Source organism: Kogia breviceps, chromosome 2 (assembly GCF_026419965.1).
Source record: "Kogia breviceps isolate mKogBre1 chromosome 2, mKogBre1 haplotype 1, whole genome shotgun sequence".
Lineage (NCBI taxonomy): Eukaryota > Metazoa > Chordata > Mammalia > Artiodactyla > Physeteridae > Kogia > Kogia breviceps.
Genome location: NC_081311.1, coordinates 39,078,067 through 39,094,044, shown reverse-complemented (window position 1 = coordinate 39,094,044; position 15,978 = coordinate 39,078,067). Strand labels below are relative to the sequence as shown.

Genomic DNA, 15,978 nt, shown 5'->3' with positions numbered 1-15,978 from the left:
ACCACACTGCAGCATCACACACACCTCCCCCACCCTCTCCCACTGAGTTGGCTGGTCTTCCGTGATGCCAGCTTTATCATTTTGCTTCTCTTTTTCCTCAGAGGAATAACTGAACGTGTCCCACCATAAGACACAGAAATGGCAAGTCCCAGATAAGCTCACTGAGGCTCTCGGCCTGTGTCTGCCTCCTCACTTTAGGCAAATCACATCACGTTAGTTCCTCTACAAAGGGGACAGACAGCAATACAGAGAAGCCCTCAATGGCCCAATTCTATCTTTTCATCCACTTTCATAAAAATAAACCTTTCAGGGACTTCCCTGGAGGTTCCACCGCAGGGGGCACAGGTTCCATCCCTGGTCAGGGAACCAAGATCCCGCGGGCCATGCAGCCTAAATTATTAAATAAATAAATAAACATTTCAGAGCTCTTCCCGGTGGATTTAATGAAAGCTTTAGACACTCTCACCAGAAAAATGCACACACCGAGAATGATAAACTGGATTTCAATGGCCTCATGAAACCCATCCATGGACCCTAAGTAAGAACCCCTGGGCCACTCTTCGGGCCTTCAAACAAACGGTCAAAAGGAGGCCTGAGATATTCCTGGGGGTGTTCACACCACCCTGTCTCTGTCTCTAAAATCAAAGGGAGAGGAAAGCCAGCCATGATCAGGGCCCCGATGGAAACCTGGAACTCAGCCCAGCACAACTGCTGCTAACTCTGCAGGGCCTTTCAAAGGAACTCAGGTGTCACTACACAAACAGCAGCAGTACTGCAAATGTCAAATGACCGACCGTGTGCGTGGGTGCAGAGCTGTTACAAGGCTTGCTGAGGCTCTGCCTCCTGACCCCCTGGCGGGCCTCACATTCATTGACTTGATTGTCCTGTCTGCCCCATCAACAAGAGAACTCCATGTGCATGGAGACTTTGCTTTGTCCTGTATACTCAGCCTCATCCAAGTCAGACATGCTGGTCCCAGTGAGTCTGAAGGCGCATGCTGGAGACTGAGGCCACCACGAAAACTTTCACAGAGAGCAATGACACACATGGGCCATTCTGTGCACTTGGGATCTTAGGGTGCAGAGACTGAACTCGCAGCCAGGAGAACAGGGACAGGCTCTGGGATAAGATCAGGAAGAAACGTAAGGGATCGGATGACAGACCACGTGATAAAAATCTCAACACACAGCCACAAAGTTGGGGACAGATGGACAGCGCCCCAGGGCACCATCTCTAAGTCTCGCTCACGGTCCACCTAGTCAAGTGAACGGTCAACACACTGGCCAGGGAGCGGAGGGAAACTGGAAACTATCCCCTCCCTCTCAGACGGGAATCCTCTGCTGCCACCTCCCAAGGTCACCTCCGCAGGCATGTACCAAGGGCCTTCAGAAAGAGAACACTGGGATGTAGTGCTTATTATTCCCATTTCACAGGAGAGAAAGCCAGTGGCCCAAAAGGAAGGCTACACGTGTCCCCACTTGCTCTCTCGGTCTCAGGTGACCAGAGCAGCCTGGCTCGGGCTGAAGGCCATGGATCACCCCATGCAGGTGTTTCTCTCACGACACCCTTTTTTTTTTTTTTTTTTTTTTTGCGATACGCGGGCCTCTCACTGTTGTGGCCTCTCCCGTTGCGGAGCACAGGCTCCAGACGCGCAGGCTCAGCGGCCATGGCTCACGGGCCCAGCCGCTCCGCGGCATGTGGGATCTTCCCGGACCGGGGCACGAACCCGTGTCCCCTGCATCGGCAGGCGGATTCTCAACCACTGCGCCACCAGGGAAGCCCTCACGACACCCTTTTGATCCCAGCACGCTGCCTCTCCTCTTCCACCCATCCAGTCCGTCCCTCTCCCTCCTGATTTCCTTGGGAGCAATGAACTCCTCCCTTCTGGCCTCAGGCCCATGGGCACCCCACCCCCTTTTCAGACTTCGGCCCAAACCCTCCGCCTGTGTTTGCGGAAGGGTAACAGCGGCTCCCTTCCCCCCAGCTGCGCTCTCTCTCCCAGTGGTGATGTCCCCAGCCTCGGCTCCTGCCCTCACGGCTGGAGGGCGGATCCCTTTCAGCCGCCCCTCCCCCGCTCCTTCAGGGCTGGTTTCTCCAGCTCTCTGAGACTCCGCCTCTCTGCTCCCAGGACCTTTGCTCCCAGCCCTAACCTTCCCCTGAACTGTGACTCTTGACCAATCCTGAGTATTACCCACCCCACCGCACAACCTCAGGCTGATCACCCCTTACGACCTGCCCTTCTGTCACACGTCCTAACCTCCTTCCCGGATTCACACAGTACGCCTGTGACTAAAACACCGAACAGCCCACACTGTGCACCTGTAATGGAGACAGCCTGTCAGGAGGGGCACATCAATCACAAGCTGGAAAATACCACAGTGAAGAATCAACCGCTTGCTGCTGTTTCTAGAAAGTGGTTTGGACGTGCAATTAACAGGACTGGGGAAGGTGGTTCTGAAATAAGATTCTTTTTTATTCACAGGAGAATAAACGACTGATGAAACGGAGTTCATGAGCCCCTCTTTTCAGGTGTCCCCTAGTCACAGGACTCCCAGATGTGGGGACCAGATGACATCCTTCAGCTAATCCAAACTCTCCACTTACAGATAAGGAAGCCGAGGCCCGTTTGCCAAGGTCACGGTGTTGGCACTATGCCTTAGCTTTCACGGTATTTGCAAGGGTATTAAGGAAAGGAGGGGAAAGAGAGAAGAAGGAAAGTGAGAACTGCAAACCACTGAAAACAAAGCTGAAAGTGGAATTTAGCACTTTGCCAAAAATTAAGGGCAAATAAAACCTTGCTTTTAATAAAGAATCTTTCTTTTAAAAGCTGATGTACCTTAAAGATAGAAAGGCATGAATCTTCTGCAGGTTTTATATTCCTAGGAAATAGCGCAAAATTAGCCACAGTTGTCAAAGACAAAAAAAGTAAACTAGAATGTGCCCCTCTGACCTCCTAAGTGGTTTGGAAGGGCACTTCCAGCTCTGGATTCTTACAGTGCCCATGTGCCCAGACTCCTCTCTGCGGTCAGAATACTCTCCCTCAAAATGGAAATCCCAAAACCAAAAGAAAGAAGGAAACAAAGCCAGAATACACGAGTTCCCGTTCCACTTGTGCTAGCCTATGGTGTTAGTCACACAGGGAGCCGGGAGCAGGCCACCTCCCCGTCCAGTGCTCCCGCCCCACCCCAGGGTGCTTGGTGTGCAGCTGCCATACTGCATCCACTACTTGGTCATGACATTTATCTGTGGACATGTCTGTCTCCCCCACTGACCCCTCAGGAACCCAGACCCCATCTCACTCGTCTCTATATCTCCAGGCCTACCAGGGGTCTGGCCCATAACAGACCCTCACCGTGTGTTCACCCCCTGCCTCTGTAAACCCCTGGCTGAGAAGGTCTGGCGTATATGCTCAGGCCTGTCTGCCCTCCCCAGTCTTCCCTTGGCCTCCTCCATTCTCTCTACCCTGCCACATCCCCTCACCAGGCACACAAGCTAATTCCAGCTACTGCAGACACAGGAGAGCCGTGCAACTGGCACAGGGAAAATCTGGAACATTTCTTCCTAGATACAATTGACTTGTAATCCTAAAGTAATCCTAAATCCCCGTTTCCTACAAAACCTTTCAATTCTAAAAATTTCTAATTCCTCAGTTTTATGTGTAACATTCTTCAGATGAGGGAAGTGCAGTCTCAATTGCACAACAGGAAACTTTGGCTGGAGTAACAGTGGACCGCACTTGGTGAGGGCTTCCTGTGTGTGAGGCTGTGTTAAATTTGGACACACGGTAGCTATTTTACCTCACAACCGCTAGAGACAGGTACACAGCCCTTCTTTTTCTTTTCTTTTCTTTGTTTTTTTTAAGTGCCTTCCTACAAACAGATAGTTTTCTACTACAATTAGCCCAGTTAAATAAAATTAGCTTCTGTCTCTCTAATGTCAGGCTATGTATCTTCATACACTTTTAATTTCTCTGTTCCTAAATTTTCCCACGGGGTTAAACAGTGGACACAAAGCCTTTTTTGTGCCTATGGCAGGGAGTGGGGAAGATGGAAAATAGCAAAATAAAAACAAATCAGGCGGGACTCCCATGGTGGCTCAGTGGTTAAGAATCCACCTGCCAATGCAGGCGACATGGGTTCGAGCCCTGGTCCGGGAAGATCCCACATGCCACAGAGCAACTAAGCCCGTGCGCCACAACTACTGATCCTGAGCTCTAGAGCCTGCGAGCCACAACTACTGAAGCCCGCGTGCCTAGAGCTCATGCTCTGCAACAAGAGAAGCCAATGCAATGAGAAGCCTGTGCACCGCAACAAAGAGTAGCCCCCGCTCAAAGCAATTAGAGAAAGCCTGCGTGCAAGAACAAAGACCCAACGCAGCCATAAATAAATAAATTTATAAACAAAAACAAAACCAGGTCATCTTCCTAAGGCGGGATGCATTTGATGGCAGTTCATGCTTCTAATAAATCTTGACTTGCATTTCCAAAGTTTCTCTCCACCCCGGGTTATCGTCCATCTAACCCATGTCGCAAACACTGGCAAGGACAGAAAGCGATTTCTGCGCTGCCCTGACTCAGACATCCCTCTGCTGGCGTAGATAAACAGGACCATGTGAGTTCAGTTTTTATTTCATGAGGTGGACAGTATTTAAAATTTCTCAATCTGAAATCATCTCACCGGCCTGTAACTAGAAGTAGGAACCGCCGGCTCTTCAATGACATGAGTATTTGCTTATGGTAGTGGTTCCCAAAGAGGGGTCCCTGGCCAGCAGAATCAGCATCATCTTGTCCTGGGACATGTAAACTACTAGGTCCTACCGCAAGCTACTTGCCTCAAAAACTCTGGTGGGGATGGGCCCAGCACAGGGTGTTTTAACAAGACTCCAGGTGATTCTAATATCTGTTGAAATTTGAGAACTATCAACGTAGGCTGAGAAACCTCCAAGGTCATGGGAATGCCCTGCTGGGCTAATGTGTGCTTCACAATTGTAGGTAACTACAATGGCGCCCCACCAACAGCACTGACTCTGGTAATTTTTGTCAACTGGCAAAGGCCCCAAACACTAAACTCTTTCAGGGCCCTCCTACTTTGTTGGGCAAATTACTCGTGCCCCACTCTCCTCATCTCTAAAAAGGGATAATAATAACACATGCCTCCTACAGGACTGTCCGAAAGGGAAAAGGCTTAGACAGTGTCTGGCATGTGGTTCATCCTCAACAAGTGTGAATCCCTATGATTACTACACCTTTGCCAAAAGGTCTAATCAGAACTAGGAATACAGCAAGATAAAACCTGCTTCCTGCATGCTGAGGTGAAAATTAATAAAGGGAAACCTCACTAAAATGGAGTCAGAAGGCCTGAAGGGGGAGCACTCATGCAATACCACTGGATATTAATTTCAGGAAGAATTGTCAATTACACACCTTAACAGAAGAATCATCAATGGGAAAGAATCACCAATTACAGGCCCCACAGGAAAAGATGTACACTGCATCTCCCACAAGAAATCGACTACCCCAGCAACTTAGCCAATGAGAAACCATCATCACCCTCAACCCTCACCTTTTTCCAATGGACTTTCCTTCAAAACAACCCTTTCCAACTTCCTCCTTTTTCTCTATAAAATAACATTACTCTCCTTTGTTTGTTTGGCTTGCCTATGACCTTTGCCATGGCTTACTTGTCCTGAAGTGCAATTCTCTGCTATTCCCAAATAAACCCACTTTTGCCAGTAAAATAACCATAACTTTTAAGGTCAACACTAGCCACCTGACTGAGGACATTCAGGACCAAGAGACAGCACCTGGCTTCATTGCCTGTCAAGCATTTACTTGCTCAGTCCACAACTGAGCGCCCACCACATGCCCGGCAACCTGCAGAAAAAGAATTCTCTCTCCAGTACTGTGCCTCCGACAGTCTTTCTGGACATCCAACAACTCTGGGGCATAAGGCCTCAAATACCTCATGGGAGATAATGGGAGGAACGCAATGAATATTAACAAAAGTAGTCATAAGAACAGCTAACATTTATTATTGTGATTAACTTGTGCCATGAACTAAGCACGTGACAAAAGTTAACTTACAGTCCTCAACCTCTGAGGTACCTGCTGTTATGAGACCCACCAATGAGGATTAGGGAAACTGAGGCACATAAGGTTTACATAACTTCTCTAAGGTCCTACAGCTCCTAAATGGTAAGGCCAAGACCTGAACTCAGGAACAGTGCTCTTAACCTCTATATTATATGACAGAGAGCTATTAGTTACCTAGGTATCTACTAGCCACTTGTTGTCACTGTTTCCAAAGCAATGATTTTTAAGACACTTAAATTTAGGCACACAATCCACTGTCATGGAGTTCAATACTAGGCTCCCAAAGCCCTGGACAGAAATGCTAATTATACTTGGTTTCTCAGGCCCCTTCACTCCCCGCTAATCTAATTCTACTCAAGTCAAGTCAAAGTCTCACAGACGGGACAGCTACATGTGACAGAATGAAATTAGAACATACTCTAACACCATATACAAAAATAAACTCAAAATGGATTTAAGACCTAAATGTGAGACCAGAGACTAAAACTCCTAGAGGAGAACATAGGCAAAACACTCTTTGACATATATCACAGTAATATATTTTTGGATCTGTCTCCTAGAATAACGGAAATAAAACAAAAATAAATAAATGGGGCCTAATTAAACTTAAAAGCTTTTGCACAGCAAAGGAAACCATAAACAAAATGAGAAGACCACCTATGGACTAGGAGAAAAATATTTGCAAAGGATGCTACCAACAAGGAATTAATTTCCAAAATAGACAAACAGCTCATACAGCTTAATATCAAAAAACAAACAACCCTATCAAAAAAATGGGCAGAAGACCTAAAGAGACATTTCTCCAAAGAAGACCTACAGACATACAAGCACATGAAAAGATGCTCAATATCACTAATTATTAGAGAAATGCAAGTCAAAACTACAATGAGGTATGACCTCACACCAAGTCAGAACAGCTATCATTAAAAAGTCCACAAATAATAAATGCTGGAGAGGGTGGGGAGAAAAGTGAACCCTCCTACACTGTTGGTGGGAATATAAATTGGTACAACCACTATGGAGAACAGTATGGAGGTTCCTTAAAACACTAAATATAGGGCTTCCCTGTGGTGCAGTGGTTAAGAATCTGCCTGCCAATGCAGGGGACACGGGTTCGAGCCCTGGTCTGGGAAGATTCGACATGCCGCGGAGTAACTAAGCCTGTGTACCACAACTACTGAGCCTGTGCTCTACAGCCTGTAAGCCATAACTACTGAGCCCGCGTGCTGCAACTACCGAAGCCCATGCGCCTAGAGCCTGTGCTCTGCAACAAGAGAAGCCACCGCAATGAGAAGCCTGCACACTGCAACGAAGAGTAGCCCCCGCTTGCCGCAGCTAGGGAAAGCTGGCATGCAGCAACAAAGACCCAACACAGCCAAAAATAAATAAATTTATTAAAAAAAAAAAAAAACTAAATATAGAGTTACCATATGGTCCAGCACCCCCACTCCTGGGCATATTGGTAAAAACTCTAATTCAAAAGGATACATGAACCCCAATGTTCACTGCAGCACTATTCACAATAACTAAGACATGGAAGCAGCCTAAATGTCCAATGACAGATGAATGGGTAAAGAAGATGGGATATGTGTGCGTGTGTGTATATATATATATATTTATTTATATATATATATATATATATATACACAATGGAATATTAGCCATAAAAAAAGAATGAAATGCCATTTGTAGCAACATGGATGCACCTAGAGATTATCATACTAGGTGAAGTCAGACAAAGACAATTATCATATAACATCATTTATAAGTGGAATCTTAAAAAATGATACAAATGAACTTATTTACAAAACAGAAATAGACTCACAGACATAGAAAACAAACTTAATGGTTACCAGAGGGGATAGCAGTAGGGGACAGGAGAGGGGGAGATAAATTAGGAGTTTGGGATTAACATATAAACACTACTATATATAAAGTAGGTAAACAACAATGATCTTCTGTATAACACAGGAAGCTATATTCAGTATATTGTAATAACATAATGGAAAACAATCTGAAAATATATATATATATACACATATGTATGTATAACTGAATCATTGTGTTGTACACTTGAAACTAAGACAACATGATAGATTAACTATACTTCAATTAAAAGAAAAAAAAAACCTCTTCCCTACTCATAACTCCCCTGGTACCACCACTTAACCTTAATTATAACCCATCTGTCACATGGAGTTCTCTGTTTCTTATATATTGGTCTTTTCCTCCCTACTGGACTGTAACATTCTTTGGAAGTATCCATACTTTCTGTGAAACCCCACAAAATTAGGTAGAAGCATGGACTTACATGTATAGAATTGGAGAGTGTTATACAGTTAATTGGTTTTGGCTTATTCACTTTGCTTTTCTGACACTTCTTTGTTTATCAATCCCTAAGAAGTAGAATAAAAGTATGAAGTTTTTGCTATTGAAAGACAGCATTAGGAAAGGTGTTACACCAACATTTACTGAGCAGCAAATGTTTCAAGATTTGTACTCCCTGCCTCTCCTACATTATCTCATTTAAAGGCCTCAGCAGCTCAGCAGCCTTGTAGAGGAGGCTGCTGGGATCTAGCTTGAGGAAGGAGGAACCTGGGGCCACCAAAGGTGAGAACTTGCCCAGCGTCACTCAAGGTCAGTGAATGGAGAACAGAGGTTGAAACAACATCTTTCCCCCAAGGCCCTACACTCTGCCTTCCTCTAAGGTTCAGACTAAAAAGCCCAAGCTCAAATTCTGCTCGAAACAACACACCACTTTTGTAAAAAAATGTTGTGACAGAGAAAATTTTAAACTCTATTATGTCATTAAAAAAAGATAGGGGAACCATGTTCATGGATAGAATTACAACATCAAGAAAGAAGAAGTGTCAATTCTCCCCCATGCTAGACTATACATTCAATGCAGTGCCAATCACATTTCTAAGACTTTGTTGAGAATTTGACAAGCATTCCAAAATGTATATGGAAGAAAAGAGATCCACAAATAACTAAGTTCTGAAAAAGAAGAGCAAAGAAGGGGCTCACCTTGCCATATAAGACACACTGCAGAGCTATAATAATAAAAATAATTTGGCACAGAAATAGACAGATGACTGGGACAGAATAGAGAACTTAAACCCTGTGAGGAATCTCAAAATCTGAAAATGCAAACTAACCAATTTGTGGCAGAAAGCAGACCAGTGGCTGCCTGGGCCTCGGGACAAAGGGAGGGATGGAAGGCAAATGGGAAGTTTTAGGGTGAGGAAAATGCTCTGGATCTTGACTGTGTGGTTTCACAAGTATGCACATCTGTCAAAATTCATTAGATTGTACACTTTAAATGTACAGGTGAAGTTTACCATACATAAATTATAACTCAATAAAGTAGAAAAAAATACACTCATGTGCATGTGGCAACCTGATGTATGATAGAGGTGGCTCCACATTCATCCCTAAAATACTAGGAAAAAAATACACTGGTTGGGCTTCCCTGGTGGCGCAGTGGTTGGGAGTCCGCCTGCCGATGCAGGGGATGGGGGTTCGTGCCCTGGTCCGGGAAGATCCCACATGCCGCGGAGCAGCTGGGCCCGTGAGCCATGGCCGCTGAGCCTGCGCATCCGGAGCCTGTGCTCCGCAACGGGAGAGGCCACAGCAGTGAGAGGCCCGCGTAGCGCAAAAACAAAACAAAACAAAAAAAACACTGGTTAATGATTTGGGGAAAACTGGCTCACAAAATGGAAAGGAAAAAATAACAACGGATTCCTTCTGTATACCATGTATTAAGACGAACTTCAAACAGATTACAGCCCTCACTGTGAAAGGTAAAAGCAGGAAGTTGACAGAAGAAAATATAGAATATATTTGTAATCTTGGGGTAAGGAAGAATACCTTAAGATTCCTAATCTACAAAAGGCAAAAATTAATGGCATTGGGCTATATCAAAATTTAAAATTTCTGACAGTTACCACCGATAAAGTTAATAGATAGCAGAATGAGATTAATATCTAGGATATTTAAGACATCTGCAAATCAATACATTAGAAAAACAGACTAAAGCCAGTCAAAGAAATTGTAATAGCTAACAAATATATTAAAAGATGCTCAAATTCATTAAGAAATTACATAAGTTCACATTAAAACAATAAGAAGCCATCAAATACTGGTAAAATTAGAAAGATGGTTAGTATCAACCACTAAGGAGGATGTGGTGAATTAGGAGCACTTTATGGATTGCTGTGAGAGTGTCAACCAGTCCAGCAACACTGGAGACTAATTTAGCAGTACTTAGTAAAAACGGGTGTGTTTGTTCTCTTTTACCCAGCCCTCCCACTCTTGGGTAGATACCCTTTAGAGCAGTGCTCCTCAAACTTTCCTATGCACCAGAGTCTCCAGGCTGGATGTTCTAAAACACAAATTGATGGGGTCTGCACCAGGGTTTCTGATTCAGGAGGTCTAGGTTAGGTCCCGACCACCTACAAGTCTAACAGTTCCCAGGTGAGGCTGATGCTGCTCGGTATGGACCACTGTAAGAACCACTACCCTAGAGATATTCTCACAGGCATCATTAAGAGATGCTGCAGGATATTCCTTCATCACAGCTTTGCTCATGGTAGCAGGAGTGGAGGTGACCTAAGTGTGCATCATTAGAAAAATGGGTAGGGCTTCCCTGGTGGCGCAGTGGTTGAGAGTCCGTCTGCCAATGCAGGGGACACGGGTTCGTGCCCCGGTCCGGGAAGATCCCACATGCCACGGAGCGGCTGGGCCCGTGAGCCATGGCCGCTGAGCCTGCGCGTCCGGAGCCTGTGCTCTGCAACAGGAGAGGCCACAACAGTGAGAGGCCCGCGTAGCACAAAAAAAAAAAACAAACAGAGAAATGGGTAAGTAAAACTAGTGGGTATGCAGCAGGCCAGCCGTAAAAAGCAGCAGTCATAGCAATGCACTGGATAAACCTATATTAACATAGATCTCTCAAATAAAATGTTGAATGAAATTCTTTTGACTTTTATGAATGTCTGAAAATTTCCCTAACAAAAAGTTTTAATATTGAATGGAAAAGCAACCGAATGAAAACATAGCAGCACAGAACTACTTACCTGAACTGAAAACATGCACACAAGAACATAACATCTTTAACAAGGATAGAGACATACCCAAGAACATCCAACACAAGAGAGGAAGCTCCTCTGACAGAGAGGGGAATGAGAGTGGGAAAGAAGGAAAAAACAAAACGAGAAAGGGGCCTTGCACAGGGAGATCTTATGCCAAAAATTGAAGCATGTTAACCCTCAGTCAGCACCAGGAAGTCTCAAAGGTGAAAACTACCTCACCTATATTTAAACACAATGGTTGCTCCAGTGAAAGCCCCCAGAAGCTTTGCAGGCTAACGGGGCAGATCACCTTGCCATGAGAGAGGGAAGGGGAATCTTCCTGAAATACAAGCTTGGGGTGATTTCAGGTCCCCAGAATTCAACCTGCTACTGAGCCCCGGACTTTCCCTGTGTGACATATTAGTATTTAAAAAGAAGCTGGGGGGCTTCCCTGGTGGCGCAGTGGTTAAGAATCTGCCTGCCAATGTAGGGGACGCGGGTTCGAGCCCTGGTCTGGGAAGATCCCACATGCCACGGAGCAACTAAGCCCGTGAGCCACAACTACTGAGCCTGCGCATCTGGAGCCTGTGCTCCGCAACGGGAGAGGCCATGACAGTGAGAGGCCCACGCACTGCGATGAAGAGTGGCCCCCACTCGCTGCAACTGGAGAAAGCCCTCGCACAGAAACGAAGACCCCAAAAAACAGCCAAAAATAAATAAATAACTTAAAGAACATGTAATTTTTTTAAAAAAAAAGAGTCTGGAAGAAATAGGAGAGACATTGAATTGTTTTTAAAAAATAAATAAATAAATAAAAAGAAGCTGGGATGCTTCGCTTTTGGCAAAGGGTATATGTGTCTACGTCTGTCTGTGTCTCTTGTCAGAGTGTGTGTGCACGTGTGGGTCTGCAGATTTGTGTGTGGCTATATATGTGTGTGTGTGTGTGTGTGTGTGTTTGTGTGTGTGTGTGTGTGTGTGTGTGCGTGTGTGTGTGTGGTGTGTTTATCTGTGGAAGGAAAGAGGACTAGGGAGGGAAGCAAGGCACTCCAGCACAGACCGAGCCACACCTGTTGATCAGCCATTCGATTCTGTTTTACTGAAACCAGATGTCACGGTCACAAACCAAGCCACCTTCCTGGCCCCACCCACCCTTCTCTTCCCTTTTCTTCACCCTCTCCTCCCCGCATCCAACGCTGCTTCCTAACTGCCACATCTAATTATGCTCTTCTGGTGACTGGGTAGCTAGCTTATTAAAGTGACACACTTTACAGCCAAAATTCTTGGAATGTGGAAGGAGACGATAAATAACCATTCATGTTCCTGACCAAAAGCCTTAACAAAAAAGTCCAAAATCTTTAAGACCGGGTATGCCTTACCAGTTCTTCCAGAAGAGACTGCTGTGGCTACAGCTACCATACAGAAAAGGCAACGAGAGAGCCAACTACAATCTGTCATGCCCCCTACAAGGTCACACTGGCCACAGCTTTTTAGGACCATCGAACAGTTTATCATATGAAGTGGTGGGAAAGTGTATGGGACGATGAAAAAAGAAAGGTCAGCACTAGTAAAATTTATACAAGAAAAATGCAGCAGCTTTAAGAAAGCAAGCTTCTGGCAGCAGCTATAAGTAAGCGAGCCCATGCCAGGAAAGTATGTCTTTAGGGGAAGAAGAGCTTAACAACGGGAGGAAGGCACAGAATAGCAAAGGTAAAATGCAGAATGAGCTGGACAAACACTCAGGCCTCCCTCAAAGACGGGCCAGGTTCTCCCCCTGTGCAAACAAGCCAGAATTTTTATTCCTAAAACCCTGTTTTGTCTCTTCTATGGCAGCACTTTTCATTGGATGATAAAGCCTTAGGAATTCTACAGTTTTCCTGAAATGTTTTGTATAAAATGAAGTTTTGTAAAAAAAAAAAAAAGCATATTTGATATGCAGCCAGAGCACTTTTTAATTTAAGAAAATGTATAATGGTTATATGTAGGAGTCTTCTAGGTTTTCATGAGATATGTTAGCAAAACAAGCTTATGTTTTTTTCAGTTGACATGTAGGATCTGTCACAATTTGAAAATTAAGGGACTTAACCAGGAAAAAAGTAAAAGGGTTGAGGCTTCAAGCTAACTAAGGTCAACATAGGCAATTTTGACGTATGAAAACATACAAAGTTCTTTAAACGTCAAAACTTACTGACAAGCTTCTAATACGAAAAATTCTTTAAATTTCAGCTGAATGAGTATCTACAAGTTATACACTGCTCAAGATGTTAGAGATCCTCCAATGAATAAGACATTGCTTTAATAACTGTGTCCCTTTAATGTCATTTATCCATCCCTTGAATTAATTTTTAATGCTTTCTGATGTTTGAAATAGCTCACTACCAGCAATGAAAAGCTGCAGAAATACATCTTACTATTTTACTAAAAGTATAAATTTCTCTGAAGCAGAAATAGAAGGAAAAGACTTTCTCTGCTTTACAAATTGCTATCATTTTCTGCACATTAATTAATTACTTAAACTGTGCATGGTGGCAGCTGCCACCTCCTGCTATGCAACGGGTCACAGAACTGGAGAGATTCAAAAACATGCTAGATAGTTTAAGAGAGACAGGGAAGGAACCAAAAAAACCAGGGCCTCCTGCCATAAACAGAAAGCAAGATAAGGAAAGTGAGCTGCTCTAAGCAGAAGAGTCTCCTGGAGATTCCCCTGAAGCTGCTGCCGCTTGCTCACTGGCTTGCTGACTTGCTTGGCCAAGGTATGGCTTCATGGCTGGAAGGCTGCCACCTGCTGAATCACCAAACATCCCTGGGCTTCCCTTGGAGCACTGACCAGACGGAGACCCATCCCCCGCCAGGCTTCTCCAGTGAACACCTTCCTCCCCGAACCAATGAAACACCTAGCCCTCTCCCCTTCCGCACAAGCCAAAACAGCCAACCAACCTCGTTATGTCTGGGCAGCCCTAGGCAACTCCCATCGCGTCGCTACGTCACAAGTCTCACTCCTCTCTTTCTGCCCACTCGGTCCCCCCCGAATGTTCAACCCCCAGTGCCAGGAAGCGTGGAGAGTTCACAGCACACCATGATGGGCACGTGCCACTTCCACACCCAGGCAGCCAACCTCAAACACCCCCAAGTCCGCAAGCAAAATAACCTGTCCAAACAGCTCTAAAGGTCCAGCAAGGTAAATGTCAAGGGAGCTAGAATAGTAAGCAGGCCCCATAACACAGAAAACAAACTTCCCTTTCAGAAAGCAGCCTTCACTCTTGGTTTCGTAAGTGTGTACTGCTGAAGTCGGTACTGTCTGAAGGTGAAAAGAAACATCTGAGAAGCACCTGCATGGGTTCTCTTCACTCCCTCTGGCCCTGGCAACCCTCATCCGGATTTTTACTTGACACTCCCAAGACGGAAACAAGCTTTAACCAGAACGCGCCAGTCTGAATCCGTTGGCTGGACCAGGACACCCTACCCAGTCCACCAGAAGAAGCAGAAAGCCCGAGTCTGGGTTAAGAAGGTGGGAGAAACAGCCGCTGTTGTCGCTGCTCTGCCCTTGACACGTCGCCTCGGAACCGCGGAGACCCCTCACTCACGTGAAGCGCCGCGTCCTGGAGAAAATGTTCAGGTCCAGGCTGCGCTGATGGCTTCTCCAGGCCTTACCTGTAAACACGCTCACCCGTAGGGGCAGCCCCACGGGGTGTCAGAGCCACCCCCAACCTGGAGGCTGTTAAGTGGCCTGCGGAGGGGGGTCTCGCCCCGCAGGGAAAGGGCTCCCACCTGTTATGTTGTCCGTGGACATCGAGGCGGGGCGGGGAGGGTACCAGAAACCCAGGGCGCCTGGTCGGCTGCGATCGGACCCAGAGGTACCAACTGTCACGCCGCCACCCGGGCGGTGGGGGTAGGGCCGTGATTTGGGGTCGGACCCCCGCCGCGCCACTGCCCGAAGGCTCCTCGCCTCGCGGTTCTTCGGCCCCTCCATCGTCTGCTCGCCCCAAACCGACAGTAGGCAGCCTTCCAGCCCGCACGCAAGACCTCTGAAAAGGTGCCCACTGACACCTCCGCCTTTCTCCCTGCCTCAACTTGGTCCAGGAGCCCCACGGGCTGCCTGCCCGCTCGGAGCCCCGAGCCCGGCTGCGGGAACCCCCCCCCCCCCCAGCGCCCACCCCTCCCCTGGCGCGGTGGCGGGGGAGGGAGTGCCCGCCAGGTACGCGCGAGGTAAGGCGGGGGCTGCGCTCACGCCCCCTCGCCCCGGGGCTGCCCGCACACCTTTCCCAGCGTCAGGCCAGGCCCGGGAGGGGGGTGTCCGATCGGCCCCCGGCGACCGGCTCTCTCCCGCCGCCCCACGACTCACTTGCACCGGAGTCGCGGCAGCCGCCGGAATTCCGCTCGCCGAGCCCCCCGCCGCGGAATGAAATCCGGGGCAGGGCAGAGTTGGGGCTCCGCACCCGGATCGCGCTGTCAGGCCGGCTCGCCGGTCGCAAGCGGAGAGCAGCCTTCCCTGGCCGGCCCTTCCCGCTCCCGTCCTGGCCCCCGCCGCCGCCGCCGCCGCCGCCGCCGCTGCCCCGGCCGCTGCCTAGCTGGTAAGAACGCTTCCGACTTGCCACAGCGAGCCTCCCGGGCTGCCGAGCATGCCCAGTGCGCTGCACAAGCCGGCCCAGCTACCCGCGCGACGCAAATCTGCTCCTCCGGGTGTTCGCTGCGGCCAGGAGGGCGGGGCGGGAGGGCGGGGTCTGCGGGGAGCTCATCCCAGGACCCAGCGGGACCCGAGCCAGACTGCGCACCTAGGGGCTGGCGAGGCTTGCTGCCCTGTTATTTTACTTTCAAGTAATT

General features: G+C 47.3%; 1 protein-coding gene across 8 annotated transcripts in view; it reads right to left on the bottom strand.

Annotated features, from left to right (window-relative positions):
* SGMS1 (sphingomyelin synthase 1) overlaps positions 1 to 15,736 on the bottom strand; it is a 305,701-nt gene extending 289,965 nt beyond the window's left edge. For 6 of the 8 annotated variants that reach the window (XM_059054011.2, XM_067025107.1, XM_067025111.1 and 3 more), the window contains exon 1: positions 15,500 to 15,732. The gene's annotated coding sequence lies outside the window, so the exon portion shown is untranslated. Of the gene's footprint in view, positions 1 to 15,414; positions 15,435 to 15,499 lie in introns of those variants that run through there. The other 2 variants (XM_067025115.1, XM_067025106.1) reach the window with 2 other exon arrangements.
* Between the last annotated feature and the right edge of the window lie 242 nt (positions 15,737 to 15,978).